The sequence below is a fragment of the Elephas maximus genome, chromosome 1 (genome assembly GCF_024166365.1).
Source record: "Elephas maximus indicus isolate mEleMax1 chromosome 1, mEleMax1 primary haplotype, whole genome shotgun sequence".
NCBI classification, from domain to species: Eukaryota; Metazoa; Chordata; class Mammalia; order Proboscidea; family Elephantidae; genus Elephas; species Elephas maximus.
Genome location: NC_064819.1, coordinates 82,518,222 through 82,540,486, shown reverse-complemented (window position 1 = coordinate 82,540,486; position 22,265 = coordinate 82,518,222). Strand labels below are relative to the sequence as shown.

General features: G+C 40.4%; 1 non-coding gene across 1 annotated transcript; it reads left to right on the top strand.

The window, feature by feature from the left end:
* The first annotated feature begins 4,463 nt into the window (after positions 1-4,463).
* On the top strand, positions 4,464-4,538 carry TRNAK-UUU (transfer RNA lysine (anticodon UUU)). The gene has a single exon. It is a non-coding gene; the product is annotated as a tRNA-Lys (tRNA).
* The last annotated feature ends 17,727 nt before the right edge of the window (positions 4,539-22,265 follow it).

Genomic DNA, 22,265 nt, shown 5'->3' with positions numbered 1-22,265 from the left:
AATTGCTCTCCCCCTAATGAGACAGCCTGCTCTTTCACTCCGCTCTCTCTTATCATGTCCATTCCACCAGCTTCTAACCCCGTCTTCTCTTTCATCTTGCCTGCAGATAGGAGATGCCAACATAGTCTCAAGTGTCTACTTGATCCAAGAAGCTCATTCTTCACCAGCATCTTTTTCTATCCCATTGTCCAGTCCAATCCCTGTCTGAAGAGTTGACTTTGAGAATGGTTCCTGTCCTGGGCTAACAGAAGGTCTGGGGGCCATGACTACCGTGGTCGTTCCAGTCTCAATCAGACTATTAAGGCTGGTCTTTTTATGAGAATTTGGGGTCTGCATCCCACTGCTCTCCTGCTCCCTCAGAGGTTCTCTGTTGTGTTCCCTGTCAGGGGAGAAAACAGTTGTAGCCGGGCACCATCTAGTTCTTCCGGTCTCAGGCTAATGTAGCCTCTGCTTTACGTGGCCCTTTCTGTCTCTTGGGCTCATAATTACCTTGTGTCCTTGGTGTTCTCATTCTCCTCTGCTCCAAGTGGGTTGAGACCAATTGATGCATCTTAGATGACCACTTGCTAGCGTTTAAGACCCCAGACGCCACTCTCCAAAGTGGGGTGCGGAATGTTTTCGTCATAGATTTTATTACGCCAATTGACTTAGATATCCCCTGAAACCATGGTGCCCAAACCCCCACCCCTGCCATGCTGGCCTTTGAAGAATTCAGTTTATTCAGGAAACATCTTTGCTTTTGGTTTAGTCCAGTTGTGCTGACCTCACCTGTATTGTATGTTATCTTTCCCCTCACCTAAAGTAGTTCTTATCTACTATCTAATTAGTGAAAACCCCTCCTTCCCTCCCCACTCTCGTAACCATCAAAGAATAGTTTCTTCTCTGTTTAAACTATTTCTCAAGCTCTTATAATAGTGGTCTTATACAATATTTGTCCTTTTGCAACTGACTAATTTCACTCATCATAATGCCTTCCAGATTTCTCCATGTTATGAAATGTTTCACAGATTCATCCCTGTTTTTTATCGATGCATAGTATTCCATTGTGTGAATATACCATAATTTATTTATCCGTTCATCCACCTTTGTTGTTTCCATCCTTTTGCTATTGTAAACAGTGCTGCAATGAACATGGCTGTGCATATATCTGTTCGTGTAAAGGCTCTTATTTCTCTAGGATATATTCCAAGGACTGGGATTGCTGGATCCTATGGTAGTTCTATCTCTAGCTTTTTAAGGAAGTGCCAAATTGATTTCCAAAGTGGTTGACCCATTTTACACTCCCAGCAGCAGTGTATAAGTGTTCCAGTCTCTCCACAACCTCTCCAACATTTATTATTTTCTGTTTTTTGGATTAATGCCAGCCTTGTTGGAGTGAGATGGAATCTCTTTGTAGTTTTGATTTGCATTTCTCTAATGGCTTTTTTTTTTTTTAATGGCTAATGATTGTGAGCATTTCCTCTTGTATCTGTTAGACATCTGAATGTCTTCTTTAGTGAAGTGTCTGTTCATATCTTTTGCCCATTTTTTGATTGGGTTATTTGTCTTTTTGTAGTTGAGTTTTTGCAGTGTCACATAGATTTTAGAGACCTGGCACTGATCGGAAATGTCATAGCTAAAAACATTTTCCCAATCTGTAGGTAATCTTTTTACTCTTTTGGTGAAGTCTTTGGATGACCATAGGTGTTTGATTTTTAGGAGCTCCAAGTTATCTAGTTTCTCTTCTGCATTGTTAGTAATGTTTTGTATACTGTTTATGCCATGTATTAGGACTCCTAACATTTTCCCTATTTTTTCTTCCATGATCTGTATTGTTTTAGATTTTATATTTAGGTCTTTGATCCATTTTGAGTTTGTTTTTGTGCATGGTGTGAGGTAAGGGTCTTGTTTCATTTTTTTTTTTTTGAGATGGATATCCAGTTATGCTAGCACCATTTGTTAAAAAGACTGTCTTTTCCCTATTTAACTGTTTTGGAGGCTTTGTCAAATATCAACTGCTCATATGTGGATGGATTTATGTCTGGATTCCAATTCTGTTCCATTGGTCTATGTGTCTGTTGTTGTACCAGTACCAGGCTGTTTTGACTACTATGGGAGTATAATAGGCTCTAAAATTAGGTAGAGTGAGGCCTCCCACTTTGTTCTTTTTTTTTCAGTAATGCTTTACTTATCCAGGGCCTTTTTCCCTTCCATATGAACTTGGTGATTTGTTTCTCTAACTCATTGAAAAATGTCATTGGAATTTGGATCAGAATTGCATTAAATCTATAGACGGCTTTTGGTAGAACAGACATTTTTAAAATGGTAAGTCTTCCTCTCCATGAGCAGGTATGTTTTTCCACTTACGTAGGTCTCTTTTGGTTTCTTGTAGAAGTGTGTTGTAGTTTTCTTTGTATAAGTCTTTTAGATCTCTGGTAAGATTTATTCCCAAATATTTTATCTTCTCAGTGGCTACTCTAAATTGTATTGATTTGGTAATTTCCTCTTCGATGTTCTTTTTTTTACTATAGAGGAATCCAACTGATTTTTGTATGTTTATCATGTATCCTGATGCTACGGTGAACTCTTCTATTAGTTTCAGTAGTTTTCTTGAGGCTTCCTTAGGGTTTTTCTGTGTATAAGATCATATCATCTGCAAATAGAGATAACTTTTACTTCTTCCTTGCCAGTGTGGATCCTTTTATTTCTTTATCTAGACTAATTGGTCTAGGTAGGACCTCCAGCACAATGTTGAATAACAGTGGTGATAAAGGGCATCGTTGTCTGGTTCCCGATCTCAAGGGGAATGCTTTCAGGGTCTCTCCATTTAGGATGATGTTGGCCATTGGCTTTGTGTAAATGCCTTTTATTATGTTGAGGAATTTCCCTTCTATTCCTATTCCGCTCAGAGTTTTTATAATGAATGGGTGTTGAACTTGTCAAATGCCTTTTCTGCATCAATTGATAAAATCATGTGATTGTTGTCTTTTGTTTTATTTATATGATGGATTACATTAATTGTTTTTCTAATTTTGAACCGTCCTTGCATACCTGGTATGAATCCCACTTGGTCATGGTGAATTATTTTTTTTTGATATGATGATGAGTTCCATTGGCTAGAATTTTGTTGAGGATTTTTTCATCTAAGTTCATGAGGGGTATAGGTCTTGTCAGAAATGCCAGCTTTTAACATTAGAAAAATATTTTATTATAATCCATTCATAACATATGTTTTGACAACTTGGTCCTCTACCAACCTGATATGCCAATGGGCCTGGGTCCTGAGTCCCAAACCTCCCTGGGAGAGTGGTCCTGATCTCTGAGTGCAGTTTGGTGACTTCCAAGCTACTTCAAGTAGGGAGAAGAGAGCCAAAATACCTTCAAAGCATTCTTGATTCATTTAAAGGGTAACCCCCCTAGATACTCTGCTTAAAAGTTTTCTCTAGTTCCCTTGCAGATTGACACACAAGCCAATCCAAGGTGAGTTTGTGTGACCCACCCCCAACTATGCTTTATATATTCATAGGGTACGAGAGATGAGAAAATCACAAATTCCTAAAGTAACTACAAATTCTCTCAGTTTTCACATGGTCTTGGTTTCTTGGAAGTGCTGAATTATTTGGAAGAAATAAACAATAGTCTTTGCCATATCGCAAGCTGTCTTTCCTCCCCATACCAACCCTAGATAGATTAGTCTTTCCTTCACCCTAAAACTTCCTCTTTTGTTCCTGGATTCCCTGTATTTTTTCCAGGTTTGGGTCAAAACTCACAACTGTCTTAGATTGTATTATGGATGAATGTCCTAATGTACACTAATTTATGAAGATAATTATCCTTTTCCTTTGGGTGTGAGCAGCAAATAATGAATAAAGACATGGAGAAGAAAGAGAAGAAGGAGAAGGAAGAGGATGAGGATTAGAAAGAAAATGAAAAAGAGGAGTGACTTACTCATGGCAGACAGGTTGCATCATTAAGAAATGCAAGCATAGAGATGCAGAAGGTTAAACCCAGGTTTCTTTGCTTGCCCACCATTACGGAATGTTCTAGTGGGTCTTCAAATTCTATTTCCTTCAACTCTTGTCTCCTCTGCCTCCCAAGGCTGCAAAAAAGTTGTACAAGACAGTGCAGAGAGACAGGAAGAGTAGTGTGAGTGTTTCTTCAAGAAAAATAGGTGCAGGTGGGGAAATAAGAAATGAAGGGATAAAATCACAACGCTTGGCAAAAAATGAAGTAGTCTGGGTCTAGCCCTGTGGTCTGAAACCTGGCAGTGCTTTATCGAGAGATCAGGCTCTGGTTCTGAAACTCTAAAGAGATACAAGGCAAAGAGAGGAAAAGGGAAATGCTACCAGGGATTATAACATCTCTTTCAAACAAAATCTTCTTGGCAGTGAAGAGAATTCAAGGAGAATATTTGAGACCATGACCTACACATAATTGGCAACATAAATGAACCTACATTAGGCACTCAGGAAACATATTAGACAGCCCATGGATAGTTTAGCTGGTAGAGCATCAGACTTTTAATCTGAGGGTCCAGGGTTCAAGTCCCTGTTCAGGCAGTCTTTCATTTGACTCTAATTAGTTCTCTTACAAGCCCTGCTTCTTCACTCCTCTCTTCCTGCTCTTTGCTCTACAGGAGTCTGAAGAGAGCCAGAACTGGAAAAGAAATCATAGCACTCTGCCCAGTCATGGTCTGTTTTGTCACATTCTAGCCAATAAGACAAATCTTGCAGTAATGCAGAGGAAAAAGACAAAAAGTAGAGATAGCAAGGAGAAAGATAGTCAGGATTTTGGAATATTTTGCATTTGGGGAACTAGAAAAGATGCAGTGCCTTTCACTGAGCACAGAAAGAGGTTTGTATAGTTTTGCTTGTACACTGATAGACACTTTGTTTACTTTTTGCTTTATGGAATGTTTAGATGATGAATTCACCAGCCCTAAGAGACAGCCTTGTTTAGTTGTTTTCTTAACACTGGAATACACAAGTCTGAAACTCTATAGACTGCTGACCTGGAGGTTTGAATTGTGTGTGTGTGTGTGTGTGTGTGTGTGGTTTTCAGAGGAAAGGCCTGTCTGCCAATTGAATGGGATGGGGGCAATATCAATCAAAACTTACAAATTCTAAAAGTAAAGCGAAACAAAAAAGATCTTGAAAGCAGTGAGAGAAATGGCACCTTTCCTATATGGGAAAGAACAACTTGAATGACAGTGAATATCTCATTAGAAACCATGGAGGAAATAATTAAGAGGCAGATTTTTCAAGTGCTGAAAGAGGAGTATTATGAATTCAGGAAAAAAAATTTTTTTGGAATGAAGGAGAATTCAAGACATTCTCAGACAAAGGAAAGCTAAGAGAATTTGCCACCAACAGAACTTATAGATGGCTTGGAGACAACAGCCAATGTCAAATCACATAAAGATAAACAGACCATGATCACTTCAACAAGCTCCCAAAAATGGTGGTAGAGGCCTGAAGATTGGAATTGATTGGGATAGATAGAAGGGAGCTTCTGAGAGCTGAAAAATTCTTTATCTTGGTCTGCATGTTGCTTATATGAGATGTACAAATGTAATAACTCATTAATCTGAACAATTAAGTTGTATGCATCTTACTCTTTGTGAACGAAGTCTCAATTTAAACAAAAAGAAGAAGGAAGGATTTCCTTGGATGTTCCCTCACCTACAATACGTCCTATCTCTTCATTACTGCTGTTCAAATTGTAGTCTGCAGATTGATGCCTTCTAAGAACTGTGTTTTGCCTGTCTGTGAGCATTAGAAATTTTGTATCAATTTGACTGTGCCGAGACATTGGACCACCCCTATTAAGCGAAGTAAAGCAATTTCAGGAATTGGGTGAATGGAACGTGGTGCTGGCCACTAATCATCAAGCACTAGAACTGTGTTGCCACTTACAATATTGTAAGATTGATTGGACACCTAGAACCCAAGCGAATACACAAATCTGAGGAAATATTATTTACTTGTATGTATTATTTTAAAATGATATTAATCTTAATCAAGCCTGGTTTCTATACTTATAATTAAACATTATTAGCTAAAATAAATAAAAACACAAACCAGTTGATTGCAGATGAATGATGACCCTATGTGTGTCAGACTACAATTGTGCTCCATAGGGTTTTCAAAGGCTGATTTGTTCAGATGTAGATGGTCTAGGCTTTCTTCCCAGGGCTTCTGGGTGGATTCCAACATCCAACTCTTTGGCTATAAGGCCAACATGTTAACCATTTGCACCGTTCGGGCACTCCATTAGCTAAACATGGAGGTAAAATTAATACTATTTATTTGTAACTCTAATTTACATGTGTGAATCAAGGCTAAGAAGGCCTGAGGAGCCAGACAACAAGTGGTGTATGTGCGAGACAGTTGTGGTCCGAAAACAGGCCTCGGGCGTGACTGAAAATAAAGAAGGAACCCTGTCTTTGGTGACAGCTCTTCTTTCAGAATCAGCTTCTCTGAAATGACTGAGGAAATCGCAGCAGCTGAAGACCATCTGCAAAGTGAATTTTAATGAAACCCCTTCATGTGTCTGGACAGGGTCTCAAACTTAGTTTCTGATGAGCAAAGGAGTTGAGGCTTTCTGCGTTAACTACATTTTGATGTGACAGTCATTTTGGATGTAAGTATTTAAGACATGACCTCCGAAAATATTTTAGATTCTTGTACAAATTCTTTCTTCCTAGCATGAAGTCCAATTCTTCTTAGTTTAGAGGAAAAAATTCATCTACATTCCATTTCTCCCAGCTCTACAGTTGGCCTGAATGAGTGTGGACCTATGCTGAGGAGATATTACACTAGGTCTATTAGGGGAGGGAAGAAATTATCAAGTGATATGGTAAAGATATCAACTACATGTGAATCTCAATACAGAGATTAAAATGAGTTTGTATGGCACTAAGAGTGCACTAAACTACTGTGTAAACGTTGTTCTGGAGTACACAGGAGGGAAGAGGGAGGATAGAGGCGCATCAGCTGAGAGACAGAGGAAAGAGGTGGGATGGGGTGAAATGAAAGAAAGAGAAAAATGAGAGAGAGGAAGAGGGCAAGGAAAAGAGAAGGAGGCTTGTTCCAGAAGAGGATTCAGTTCATTTTCCCAAAGACTGCCTTGCTTTTGAGAGTGATTCACTGTCCTTTCCCTCCCAGGGTAGACATGCTGAGCACTGTGGACAGGGCACACCAGGTTGAATTTTTGTTTGCAATTCAGGCATTGTTGATATTGTGGCTTCAGCGGGAACTGCAGGGATTTCCTGATTTCAGTGGGTGGGTGTGGTGGGAGCATTGTTGAGAGAAGAAGCGGGATGGGCACTCAGTTTTGAGATTAAGCACCACTGCAATTGGGGAAGTTTATGAGGTTTTGCTTAAAATGAAAATAATACAAAAGAAAGTTTCCCTTTGTTTGCTCTACATATTTCTAAGTCTTAAATGAAGCTTATTGAAACCCAACAATTTCCTAAAGTAATTCTATCTGGCCTCTCTACTCTTCACATCCTGCTCTTAGCTCAAAAGGAGTCTAATGAGGGGACTGTGACGAAAGAAAGACAGAAACTCTGTGCAATCTGTAATAACTACATTCTCAGTCATCTTTTCCTCATTCCTAGTATAGGTTCAGAGTCAATGTAGGTTAGTCCTTCCCAAGCCAAGTAGGTGACCTCGAAATTGGCTTAGAGATGTCCTGTGACAGACTGATAGAAGGTGGATAGTTACAGGTTTTAGAGAGAAAAGGAAAGGGAGTGATGCATTATAAAAGACCTCCAGATCATTTGGCTTTTCACCTCTGCTACCATAATTGATAGCCCCTTCCTACAGAGAAACTAGCCATGTCCTTGCCTTCAAGCCTTTGGCAGCAAGGTCCCTCTAAAAGATTTTCTCCTATTTAGGTCAAAACACAAAAACCTTTTAGTTCATATTCTGGATTGTATGATCAAATCTACATTGATTCATCAAGACTGTTACTTTTATTCTCAGGGTCAATAATTGAAAATATGTCTAGGGAAATGTAGAATCATTCCACAAGGAAGTGGCAACTGTCCTGAAACAATGTAGCCCTTCCCTGAGGTCTTTGGGTTAATGTGTCTGTGTTCTCCTCTTTTGGCCCATGGTGTTTAGGATTTGTGCTTCGTTTCTTCACTGGTAGTCTCTTCAGGAGGTAAGATTCTCCCATCCACCCAGAGACTGAGTTCAGGACAGCTGGACAAAGACATTTCTATGCTCTTCCATGGCTTCTTTCTGCTCAATATCCATGTCTCGATATCCACGTCCATGAATGAGAGGTCAACAAGACTTGGCAGTGAGTCTTTGCCTTCTCAGCATAAACCTGGGTTAGACATCTACTTCTCAACATTTTAGAACATGCCAGAAAAGGGGATGAGACAAAGAAAAGGAACTCTTCTTTGGTAAGAATGAATTCTTCTTTTCCTGACGTTATTTGAGAATCCTGTGTTCTCCATTCTGCAGAAGGAACATCAATTTTTCCCAAGCACTAGAGCAGATTTTTCTTCTTTCAGATTCTCTAGCCTCTTAACACTCAGGTTTCCACCAAGCCCTACAAAATGGGTGTGTAGACGGTGGCCCATATACCAGTGATTGTTTAGAGTGCTTGGAGAGAACATGTGGATAATAGATGACCACAACTAACTTTAAGTGAGTACCATTGTCTCCACAAGTTAGTTAAGAAAGAAGCATTAAGGCCAAAGCAACTCAAGAAAGACATAAGGTTCTAGAGGCGGGGCCAAGATGGCAGAATAGATTGACACTTCCTGCGAGCCCTCTTACAACAAAGACCCGAAAAAACAAGTGAAACAAGTATATTTTTGACAAGCTCCGAACGCTGAAAATCAAAGGCAAAATTAGAAAACAAGCTGAGTGGCAGAGGGAGGAAGAGACGGTCCAGAAACAGAGAAGCGTTATTGGATCTGAATTCCCAGGAACCCTCAGGCACCATTCCCAGGAGCAGCTGTGGCAGGCTGGTACTAGTGTCATGCCCCAGTCTCCTCAGGGAAAAGCAGCCACAATGTAGCCTACTCACACCTCCGGAACCAGAGAAGAACGGCGCTTTTGGCAAAAGCTAAGTACTTGCATATATTTTACCGTGCCCCCCACTCCCAAGCCAGCTTCAGCGGCTCTTGGTTTTCCTGGGCCTGAGATAGGCCCAGTTGAGTGCCTAAAGCCATCCTCCCGATGTTGGAGAGGGAATAAATTCACAGTTGGGGGAAAAGATAATTTGCCAGCTCAACTAAGCTGGGGAGGTCAGGACAGAAGTGGCTCCTTTCCAGTCATAAAGAGTCCATGGACTTTGAGTACCTTTCCCCCCTACCTGGACCTGTGTGGGCCTATTGTGGGAGAATAGGCCCTTGTTGGCAGGCTACAACTGTTCCAGCTGTGCAGTGGAGAGGTGGGTGTTTGATGTTTGACACTGCTTTGCCTATTAAACTGGGTCCTCACCTACCCACATCAGGGGCCTAAGGACTGGTGGCTCCATGCAGGTCACCCAGCCACCCACGACAGAGGTCCAGGGATAACTGGTACCTCCCAATTCCTACAACCAAAAACATTGGGTGCCCATGTTCCATATGCAGAACACACCCACCCGTACATGCTAGGGAAGAGGGACATGCTTTCCTCAGAAACACTTGGGGGACCATTCTCAGCCCTCTGCCTTGTTCAGAGCATGACCCCCTGCCGCAAGCAGATACCAGTACGTACACCAATCACCCCCGCCCCTCTAAGTCTTTAGGACAGAGCCTCTACCAAGCACTTGATGACCAGCTACTTGGGCACCTGAGCTGAATACATGCAAGAAAAGTAAATGGACTCCTAGACTAACATACCTGATAACAGCTCTAGCCATCTGGTGACAGGACGTCAGAGCTTCAAAGGTGAAAATAATCAAGCTAGCTCACTCAAGAAACCCATTTGGGCATGTCAAAACAGAACAAAGCAAGAAGCTAGGATACAGCAAGCAAACATAAAACAAACTAATCTAATAACTTATAGATGGCTTGGAGACAACAGTCAATGTCAAATCACATAAAGAAACAGACCATGATCACTTCAACAAGCTCCCAAAACGATTAATAAAGGGATCTTCTAGATGAAAGTGACTTCCTGGGATTACCATATGCAGAATACAGAAGATTAATATACAGAACCCTTCAAGACATAAGGAAGGAAATCAAGCAATACACACAACAAGCCAAGGCACACAGATAAAGTAATTGCAGAAATTAAAAAGGTTATTCAGGAACATAATGAAAAATTTCAAAAGATTTTAATAATAAAATCCATAGATAGATTGCAATCAGGAATTCAGAAGATTAACAATAAAATTACAGAATTTGATAATTCAATAGAAATTCAGAGGAGTAGAATTGAGCAAGTGGAAGGCAGAATTAGTGAACTTGAAGGAAAAGCACATGGCACCAATACATTTGAAGAAAAATCAGATAAAAGAATTTGAAATAACGAAGAAAATTTAAAAATTATGTGGGACTCTGTAGAGAGGAATAACCCGCAAGTGATTAGAGTACCAGAACAGGGAGGGATAACAGAAAATATGGAGAGAATTGTTGAAGATTTGTTGGCAGAAAACTTCCCTGATACCATGAAAGACGAGAAGACATCTATCCAAGATACTCATCAAACACCACATACGGTAGATTTTAAAAGAAAGTCACCAAGACATATTATAATCAAACCTGCCAAAACCAAAGATAAAAAGAGGCTTTGAAGAGCAGCCAGGGTTAAAAGAAATGTTACCTACAAAGGAAAGTCAATAATAATAAGCTCGGACTACATGGCAGAAACCATACAGGCAAGAAGGCAATGGGATGACTTATACAAAGAATTGAAGGAAAAAAAATTGCCAGCTAAGAATCATCTATCCAGCAAAACTATGTCTCAAATATGAAGGTGAAATTAGGACATTTCCAGATAAACAGAAGTTTAGAGAATTTGTCAAAACCAAACCAAAGCTACAAGAATTATTAAAGGGAGTTCTTTGGTTAGAAAATCAATAATATCAGGAATCAACTCAAGACTAGAACACTGGACAGAGCAATCAGCTATCAACATAGACAGGGAAATCACAAAAATAAATCAAAATAAAAAGTGCTCAAAACAGGGAAACAGCGATGTTATTATGCAAAAGAAGACAACATTAAACAATACAAAGGGACTAAGAAATGTAGTCATAGATCTTTCATATGGTGAGGAAGACAAGGCGATATATAGAAATAAAAAAGTTAGGCTTAAATTTAGAAAAATAGCGGTAAGTATTAAGGTAACCAGAAAGGAGACAAACGGTCCTACACATCAAAGCAAAATAAAAGAAAAAAATAGAGACTCAGCAGTACTCAACAGTAACAACAGTAACAGTAACAAATAAGAGGAAGAGACAATATATAAAGTGCAAAAAATTAAGTGGGAAAAAAAAACTGTCTCCAACATGAAAAGACATCAAACTGATGGCCCTAAATTCATACCTATACATAATTACGCTGAATGTAAATGGACTAAATGCATCAATAAAGAGAAAGAAAGTGGAAGAATGGATAAAAAACATGATCCATCTATACGATATGTTCATACAATGGAATACTATACATCAGTAAAGAACAGTGATGAGTCTGTGAAACACTTTGTACCGTGGAGAAATCTGGAAGGCATTATGCTGAGTGAAATTAGTGAGTTGCAAAAGGACAAATATTGTGTAAGACCACTATTATAAGAACTCGAGAAATAGTTTAAACAGAGAAGAAAATATTTTTTGATGGTTATGGGAGGGGGGAGGGAGGGAGGGACACAGGTATTCACTAATTAGATAGTAGATAAGACCTATTTTAGGTGAAGGGAAAGACAACACACAGTACAGGAGAGGTCAGCACAACTAGACTAAACTAAGCAAAGAAGTTTCCTGAATACACTGAATGCTTCAAAGGCCAGTGTAGCAGGGGCAAGGGTTTGGGGACCATGGTTTCTTGGGGAGATCTGAGTCAATTGGCCTAATAAAAGCTAATAAGAAAACATTCTGCATCCCACCTTGGTGAGTGGCGTCTGGGGTCTTAAAGGCTAAAAAGTGGCCATCTAAGATGCATCAGTTGGGCTCAACTCACCCGGAGCAAAGGAGGATGAAGAACACCAAAAACACAAGGTAATTATGAGCCCAAGAGACAGATAGGGCCACATAAACCAGAGACTACATCAGCCTGAGACCAGAAGAACTAGATGGTGGCCGGCTACAAACGATGTCTCCCCTGACAGGGAACACAACAGAGAAGCCCTGAGGGAGCAGGAGAGCAGTGGGATGCAGACCCCACATTCTCATAAAAAAACTAGACTTACTGGTCTGACTGAGACTAGAAACACCCTGGTGGTCATGGTCCCCAAATCTTCTGTTAGCCCAAGACAGGAACCATCCGAAAGCCAACTCTTCAGACAGAGATTGGACTGGACAATGGGATAGAAAATGATACTGGTGAAGAATGAACTTCTTGGATCAAGTAGACACATGAGAATATACTGGCATCTCCTATGTGGAGGGGAGTTGAGAGGGCAGAAGGGGTCAAATGCTGGCCGAATGGACACGAAAAGAGAGTGGAGGAAAGGAGTGAGCTGTCTCATTAAGTGGAGAGAAATCAGGAGTATATAGCAAGGTGTATATAAATTTTTGTATGAGAGACTGACTTGCTTTGTAAACTTGCACTTAAAGCACAATTAAAAAACAAGAAGAAGTAAGGTTCTGAGAGTAAGATCTTTGGCCTGAGTTGTGAGGATAAAAATGAGAGTAGGGATTGAACCCAAAGCTTCATGCATGCTAAGCACAGTGCTCCACCACTGAACTATGCCCCCAGCTAGCCCCCCATCTGAGAGGAATCTTCATGACTATTCTCAGAGTCTCTGAAGATTAAGTCAAGATAAAATCACTTTAAGTTCAATTCCACTATTTCCAAACTCCCTACACTGCACACTCCCAGACGCAGACACACCCAGAGAAGGTTATCTTAGTACTAGAAAGAACAATACTGTTCCTAGTCAATGCTCTTCCACCAGATTACCCGGAGCCTGCTTCCATTCTATCACCTGGATGAATCACAAGTTACAACATTCTCTTGGAACTTGTCTGAATTGACTTTTTGTATTCTTTTGACTCTTGGGAACATATTAATGTGTTACAGAGGCAAATAAGTCAATAAAACTAACTCAAGTGTTTGTGAAAATACTGTAAAATTAAATACAAATAGAAACAAATAAAGCTAACATATTTTGAAAGAATAACATCCACATAGGAGGAAAAAGAGAGAATAGATTCAAGTAAATGTTTTCCATAGTGCTTTGTCCTCACTGTAAGACAAAAAGAATGACAAGCAAATATTAAACTCTGCATATCAGCTCTTTGACTTTGCTAACCAAAAGGTTGGCAGTTTGAATCCACCAGGTGCTCCTTGGAAATCTTATGGGGCAGTTCTGCTCTATCGTATAGGGTAGCTATTAGTCAGAATGGACTCCATGGCAATGATTAGGGTAATGGATGTAGCAATTCTGATATTATTTCGTGTGAAGTTTTGGCTTGAGAAAATGAGTACACATATTGAGGTTGTTGGTAACCAGCGCTCTCACTGTGGGAGATAGAAGGAAAAGAAGAAATTGGAAGGGACGAAGGAAAGAAATCCCCTGTTGGTGCTGAATGGGCATTCCTCCGTTGCCATCAAATCGATTCTAACTCTTGGATGGAGACCCCATGTGTACAGAGTAGAACTCCTCCATAAGGTTTCTTTGGCTCTAATCTGTGGTTAAGCGCTGGGCTGCTAACCAAAATGTTGGCCAGTTCAAACCAACCAGCAGCTATTTGGGAGAAAGAAGGCAGTCAGTGGGTTCTGGGAAAGATTACAGCTGTGAGTGGAAATTGGCTCCATCACAATCGTTTTGAGTTTTTGGTTTGATCTTTAAGGATGACCAGGGGCACAATTACACTTGACTGCTAACCTAAAGATTGTTGGTTCCAGTGGAAGAAAAGGCAGGCCGTCTGCTTCATTTAAGATTACAGCCAACACATGGGGTCACCCCATGGGATCAACATGAGTCAGAATCGCCTGGATAGCAACCAACAACAATTTTTAAGGAAGCAGATTACCAGGCTTAGATGGTGCTGCTGTATCAATTCCAATTGCCAACCTTTCAGTTACCGTTAGGTTACTGGGCACAAAATATTTGCACCAGCCAGAAACATTTCTTATATAATGTAGTGATTCTTTTTCTACAGGATGTTAAAACATTTCTTCTGGTTAAAAATATATCTTTCCCTACGCACATAATACTAGTATGAGAACAGAAATGAAAGTCATAAGTGCAACAGCATGTAGCATATGGGATTCCTTGCTCCATCAATTTCTAGGTTTCCACATTGAATTTCAGTTCCTTATTTACTTTTTTTTTTAATTGTTCTTTAGATGAAGGCTTACAGAACAAACTAGTTTCTCATTAAACAGTTAGTACACATATTGTTTTATGACACTGGTTAACAACTCTACGACATGTCAACACTCTCCCTTCTCCACCTTGGGTTGCCTATAACCGGCTTTCCTGTACCCCCCTGCCTTCTAGTCCTTGCCCCTCGGCTGGTGTGCTCCTTTATCCTCGTTTAGTTTTACAGGCCTGTCTAATCTTGGGCTGAGGAGTGAACCTTGGGAATTACTTCATTACTGAGCTAAAATGGTGTCCAGGGGCCATACTCTTGGGGTTTCTCCTGTCTCTGTCAGGCCAGCAAGTCTGGTCTTCTTTTGTGAGTTAGAATTTTGTTCTATGTTTTTCTCTAGCTCTGTCTGGCACCCTCTGTTGTAATCCCTGTCACTGCAGTCATTGGTGGTAACCGGGCACCATCTAGCTGTACTGGACTCTGGTGAAGGCTGTGGTAGATGTCCCCACAGATAATATATAACATCAGAGCAGAAATGAATCATACATGCAACAGCATGTAGCATATTGGAATTCTGTACTCCATCAGTTCCTAGGTTTCCTTATTAAATTTCAGTTCCTTATTCTTAAAATTTTAAATAAAATACGCAAAATGTCGGTTAGCATTTCACAGAAGACCTCAAAACCAAACCAAATCAAACTCATTCTTGCCCAATCGATTCTGACTCATAGCAAACCTATGGACAGGGTAGAATTGCTCCATGTGGTTTCCAAGGCTGTAAATCTTTATGGAAGCTGACAGTGACGTTTTTCTCTCCCCGAGCGGCTGTTAGGTTGGAACCACCGACCTTTTGTTAGTAGCCAAACACTTGACAACTGCACCACCAAGGTTCCTAGACAGAGTTTTTTTTTTTTTAATACTACTGTGTTGGATAACTGCAGTATTCATTTCTATTAGAATCCAAAGCCTTGGAATGCAAATGCTTTTTAAGAAAGAAATAAAGCAAAATTGACCTCAGTTGTGGAAACCTGGAATCCAGCCAGGGATCTTCAGATCTTCAGTCTATTGCTCTCCCAACTGACCTATTTCTGCAGCCTGAAAATGGTCATTTCAGTCTTTCTTCAAAATATTATCACAGCTGATGTGATGTCAAATATTTAGTTTTAACTTATTCTATATTATGTACTTGCTCAGAGACAAAATTATAAGGCTCCATTACCATCCATGTCTGAAAATGGAATCCAATATTCTGAGACCATGGACAGGTAGGTAGAGGACAGGGATGGCAACAAAGGGGAGGAACAGGTAAAACAGGGTGATGTTTTTCTGCTTAGTAACTTCTGGCTCTTTCATGCTCCAAACAGTGCTGAGAAAACTGAGGGAATTTCAACTGAAATGATCGAGCCTGTTCTTTTTCTCTTCTTTCAGTCCTTCTTTTTCTGTCTTGCGCTTCAATGACACTGCAAAAGGGAACAGAGGATTAGTGAGCAGGTTAATGTGCTGGCGGGCTTCTTGCTTCCATTTGAGGAAATTCTGAACAAGCCAATTTTGTTTTCTGTATTTCCTTCCTTCTTCCTTGTGCTGACAGAGGCATCATGGGTGGTGAGGAGATACATGGAGTATAAAGAGGGAAACATTTCAAGGCAATCCATCGGATAATGCGTTTAATACCTATGAGTACCCAAAATGTATATTAAAAAGCAAAGCAAAAAAAAAAGAAAAAAAAGAACTTTAAGGAATTGTAAAAACCAGGTACGTGTACGTGATTTCAGACCCTCTCAAGGAAAGGACAATCTCCTATTGAGCCACACCCCTCTCACGGAAGAAACCTCATGAAGACCTTTCTTGAAATATTATCCATATTTCTAAGTGGTTTGGCAGATCTAACAGCTGACCAGAGAGAAAATCCACTGTTTCAAATTTCACTATTTCTAAAGCCCTCAACTACACCAGGAAATAAGTAAAGAGATTGAAGACCAAAAAACACATTCTGCTCGTAGGACATTCCACCTCATTTTCCCACTCCAAGTAAACCGCCTTGCCCATTTTTTTCTCCAACCGCCAGAAAGATGTATGATGGAACTTCCTCTTGTGTTTTCAACTTCTCTCTCTACCCACTTTTTCTTTTTTTCTCTTCTTGCAAAGTTTTTCAAGCCCCCTTCTCCTTACGAAGAGGGGATTAACCACACTCTAGGAGAAGATATTTCAATACTTACATTTGACAAAGGACCCTTATGTAGAATAGATGAAGAACTGTTATGAAACACTAAGAAAAAAGGCTGAAACTCAATGAGAAAGAGTGAAGACTAAACATACACTTCACTAAAGAATATACTTAATGCAAATTAACAAACACAATGAAATAATACTACCTTTCACCAAAATTGCTTTAGTTAAAGTAACTGAGGATAACAAGTGTCTCTGATGATACAGAGCTGAAACTTTCATACATTGCTGATGAGATTGTCAACTGGTACATCTGCTCAGAGACATAATTTGGAAATATTGCCTCAAACAAATATGCATACAATCTACAACCCAGAAAGTCCACAGCGGCAATCAGACCTGCGGAAAATGCGTGCCTATCGCCCTTGAAAAACATGTACAAGAATGTTCATAGCAGCGTTAGCCATTTCAAATGTACACCAGCAGTGAAAAATGAAAAAAAATTTGATGTCCAGTATTCAGACAATGGAATACGACAAAGCACTAAGAAAGAAATACTGCTACTAGAAAAAGTATGGATGCATCTAATAAAAAACATGTTGAGTGAAAGAATCCATACTCAAATGAGCACATACTTTTTGATTTCCTTTCTTATATTTCAAAGCACAGGAAAAACTAATCTATGCTAGTAGAAGTCAGAAGATTGGAATTGATTGGGATGAGGTAGAAGGGAGCTCCTAGGAGCTGAAAATTTCTTTATCTTTGTCTGGATGTTGGCTCCATGGTGTGTGTGTGTGTGTGTATATATATATATAATTCATAAAACTGAAAATTAAGTTTTATGCATTTCACTTGAAGTGAATCTATCCTCAATTTAAAAAGAAAAGAGGAGGAAGAAGGATTTCCCTGAGTATCTTATCACTTGCAAAAAACAAACAAAACAAAAAAACCAAACCCATTGCAACTGAGTAAATTCCAACTCATAGTGACTCTCTGGGACAGAGTAGAACTGCTTCATAGGGTTTCCAAGGAGCAGCTGGTAGATTTGAACAACCAGCCTTTTGGATAGCAACTGACCTTTTAACCACTGCACCACCAGGGCTCCAACTCCAGTATGTCTTATGTCCACATTGTTGTTGCTCTTAGGTGCACTCAAGATGATTCTGACTCATGCTGATCCCATTAGTCCTGTTCAAATTGTGGTCTGCAGACTGGTGCCTGTCTAGGAACTGTTTTCTACCTTACTTTGAGGATTAGAAACTTATGTATCAATTTGATGTAGCGGTACATTTGAATTCAGTTATTAAGGTAGAAACAAATTGGTATGTAAATCGCAACAGTTAGGTAGGTTCATATCTAATGTCCTTTAGTCAAATGTTTGTCTTAGTATATACTACAGTATGTAGGGTACCTTTCTATGTGTAAAAAACATTAAACACTTCCAGATACACTAAAACATCTTTAACATAATTATACAGTAATAATAATATATGTTGATGCAAATTCCAAAGTTGAACCTGTTTCTTGTTTTGAAACATTGTACATACCCCCAATTTTTAATATAATATGCTTTACGAAGAATGGTCCACTACCACAACTTGTATGTAAGTTGGAAATTTGTAAGCTGGGAAAAAAAAAAAAAAAAAAAAAAACGCTTGTAATTAGAAAATTGTCCCTGAAGTATATCTAGACTTCACATCTGTCCATTTTGAGTGGGACCATGTTGAACTAGGTCACACTTCCTGTATTCATCCCTCAGCTGCTCTTAATAGCTCAGGGAACTTTGGCAAATTGCTTTAGCTTTCTGGGCCTCAATTTCCAATATGTAAAATGGAAATAGTAGTAAGCCTATGTAATAAAGTTGATGGGAGGACTGAATGAGTAAATATACATGAAATGGTTTAGAAAGGTATCTGGCACATAAATAAGCATTAAAGTTCATTATCGTTGTTGTTGATGATAGTTGCCAAGGAGTCCATTCCAACTCATGGTAACTCCATGTAGTACAGTGTAGAACTGCTCCATAGGATTTTCTTGGCTGCAAACTTTATGAAAGTAGATCACCAGTTCAGTGCAAACCAATCTCATTTTTATCATTATTCTCATTCTTATTATTTTTGAAAAATCATTTTGTGCCAAGTACTTAATTCTTTGAAAAACACTGAATATTATCTAAAATCTAAAGATAAAAGTTCCAAGAATTAAAACAAAATAAGTGATTTATACTAGCAAATAAATGAAATCTGTTCTTTTTCCTAAAGTAAGAGATGACATATGGAACATTCACACTTCAGATATAAAATTACAAACCTAGTGTATACTCCACTCATCTAATTCTTTCACAGTAGTACATGATCTTAGTACCCCTTCAGCTCCTTTATTTTCCACTTTCTTTTTACAGCCACTGCACCCAACCTCCCAAGGGTTTATCCCCCTGCGACCTTCTGCAGTGAATTGTCCTTGGTTACACCTAGTAGATTATGCCACCACTCCATTCCCAGCAGCAGCCGATGACTGACTGGAGGAGGTGGAAAATGCAAAAGCTCAAACCCGTTGATGCAAGGACAACTCTGCTATGTGATTTATACCCCAGGGCCCCTTTCACATAGAACAAACAAAATACCCAAACCCATTGCCAATGAGTCGATTCCAACTCGTAATGACGTGGATTAGGCCAAACCCAGACTTTACCTAAGAACATATTATTGCTTGGCTACTTTCCTTTCCCATCCTGAAGATGACTCACTCAATAAATCACGTACCCCTCAATCCCTGTCTCACACTCCTAATAGTCATCAGACCGAAAACAGGCTGATGAAAGTACTTGGCTGTAAACACATGCTACCTTTATGAAAATGAAAGGATGACTCCGATGGCAGAACCATCAAACCACAGAACATGAATTCCAGCCTTGAAAGCTAATGTTTTTTGCCTGGCTAGATTTAGACATTTCTTGGGACCAATGACTCCTTTCTTTTCTTTTATTGCAATTTCATCCATTTTTAATTGGAATGTCTTTAACTGTAATCTTATGCCTGTCCCACCACTGTATTCTTGGGAGCAGAAAACTTGTTTCTTGAATTTCACAGATTCACAGATAGAGGGAAATTGTATCTCAGGATGCATTATACCCAGAGCCTCACCTATACCTAATTTAGGGAATTTAAATGAAAAATTTGGGACTTTTGAGCTGATGAGATTTAGGACTTTGAGTTAGTACTATAATGGATTAAGATTTGGAGGGATATTGGGACAAAGTGCATGTTTCTGCATGTGGGACAGGTGTGAACGTTTGGAGACCAGAGGTCAGATGTGGTAGGTGTAATAATGCCTCAGTGAAGATTTCCATGTCGTAATATCCAAAAACTGTGATATGTTAGCTTATACTGCAAAAGGGCCTTTGCAGATTTGATTAAGTTAAGGATATTGCCATGGAAAAATTAATCTGGATTTCTTGGGTGGACCCAATATAATCACAGGTCCCTTATAAAAAGATGACTTGAGGGCCAGAGTCAGAAAAGGAAATGAGGCAACAGAAGGAGAGGTTAGAGAGATCCATCCATGAGCCAAAGAATGTTGGTGGCCTCTAGAAGCCATAAAAGTCAAGGAATGAATTTTCCACCAGAGTCTTCAGAAAGAATGCATCTCTGCCATTACCTTCAGTTTATACCCAAAGGACCAGGAACTGATTACCCAATAAACATGGCAAGTGTGTGCTTAGGGCATCAGCAAAACGGGCACCAGTTTCCAAAGCAAAGACCCATACATGCCAAGCAGACAGGACACAAGGAAATGCAAGCACTCTGGTGGAAGTGAACAGGCAGGGTACTCAATGAAATTGATGCCGTTTTATAAATTTTGTAAACAGTAACAATTATCTTTTTCTTTTCATTTCAGACAGATTGTGTATAGCCTCATCTTTAGTTCTCTCTTGTACATCACATAGAAACATGCCAGCAGCAGTGTAATCATGTGACTTATGATGCTCCAAGGCCAGGAGAATGGCTCAGGGAGCACAGCAAGACCTATTTCAGGCCCAGGGAAATCAACTGTTAATGCAGCCTGCTGAGGCAGAGGGAGGAGGGATCAGATAGTTAGGGAGAGTTCAAAAGGAGGAGCTGTTAGATCCACCTGCAAATTAGACAAAATGACTTGTCTTGTGCAGAGGGCGCTGTTTTATCTCAGATTGCAGAGGCATGTGTAGCTTGTGTGTACTGGATGGGTCCCCGCTGAGATTGCTGCAGGGGGCTAGGGCTGTGTCCTACGCTTGCCTTCTTTCGCTGAAGCTTCTGTGTCCTAAACGCCAAGCAAAGAAGGAAGAAGCTGTTTCTGTATTGATTTGGAAATCACTACAACATCCACGAAGTGAAAAAACCAAGATGCAGTGGAATGTATTTGGTATTTCCTTATTTGTATAAAAAGTGGAGGAAATAATATCTCTGAGAGAATGCCCAAGAAATTATGCTTGGTGGGTGGGTGGTGCAAGGAGGAAATCGGTGACCTGGAAGGTTGTGGGAGAGTGAGGGATGAGACTTTCACATTATCTCGGCGGCAACAAGTTTGGTTTTTGGTCCATCAAGCAGGGACACCAGAAACCTAAGTTTCACATCTTTTGCTGTCTCTTTATGATACCCGGGTATCACAAAGCATAAAGACAGCCGAAGAAAAAAATCTATTAAAGAGCACACTTTCTACCCGCTCTCACCTCACCCAGGCGGTTTGGGCGGGGCTCCTGGGTGTCCCCTTTCCTGCCTCACTCCCCCCACCTCATCCCCTCAGAGGTTTCAGCCACCGTGTGTCCTAGGAGCGCCGAGCCCTGCTGCAGCGCACTGACTCCCACAGCTCTTCTACAGTCCCGCGAGGAATATTCTGGGACGCAGAGCCGCGTTCAGACTCACAGCTAGCCGGCCAGGCCCTCTGAGCGCCCCAGCCGGGATTCCATCGAGGGACGGGGAGGTGAGCACGGGGAGCCACCGCAGGGTGCAATGGCCAGGTTAGAGACGAGAAGACTTTACTATCTTTGCGAGTATATAACCTACTGTGCTTGAAACTAGGTCTTGGGTGAGTAGAGGGCACAGCGGTGGTTCCCTGGAGCCCTAACGCTATTCACCTCAGGTCGGTGCCTGGATCAGGGACCCCGTGTGGCCAGCCGGCCCTTCACCTCCGCCTTCCCCCAAGAAGCTCTGCATCTCTGGTTGTGTGATTAGAATCTTTGCAGCCCTAGACACTGGCATTGTGGGATTTTAAGGGAGAGGCGATTTTAAGGGAGAGGCGATTTTAAGGGAGGTTCTGCAGCTGAGTTCGACCCTCCTAGCTTTCTCTTTTCCTTTCTCTTTCCTCCCCTCCAAATGACTACTTGCTGTGAGTGCAAGTGTTGAGTACTTGGCGATCTGAGTCTCTTAATGGAGTTCTTTTGTTAGAGACCCTCACTTAGGGCATTCAAACGAAGAGTGTAAATAACAAAAGATGAGGAACAGTAGCAACAAAGTTTGTTTTCAGAAACCTTCATCTCATTTGGAAGGATTGGGCTGCCTCGACTTTTATTGACCCCTTGTGGTCAGTGTAGAACTGCTCCATACTGTTTTCTAGGCTTTCACCTTTCAGGAGCAGATTACCAAGCCTGTCTTCTGAGGCAGCTCTCCGTGGGTACAAACCGCCAATATTTGGCTACCAATTGAGCACTTTGT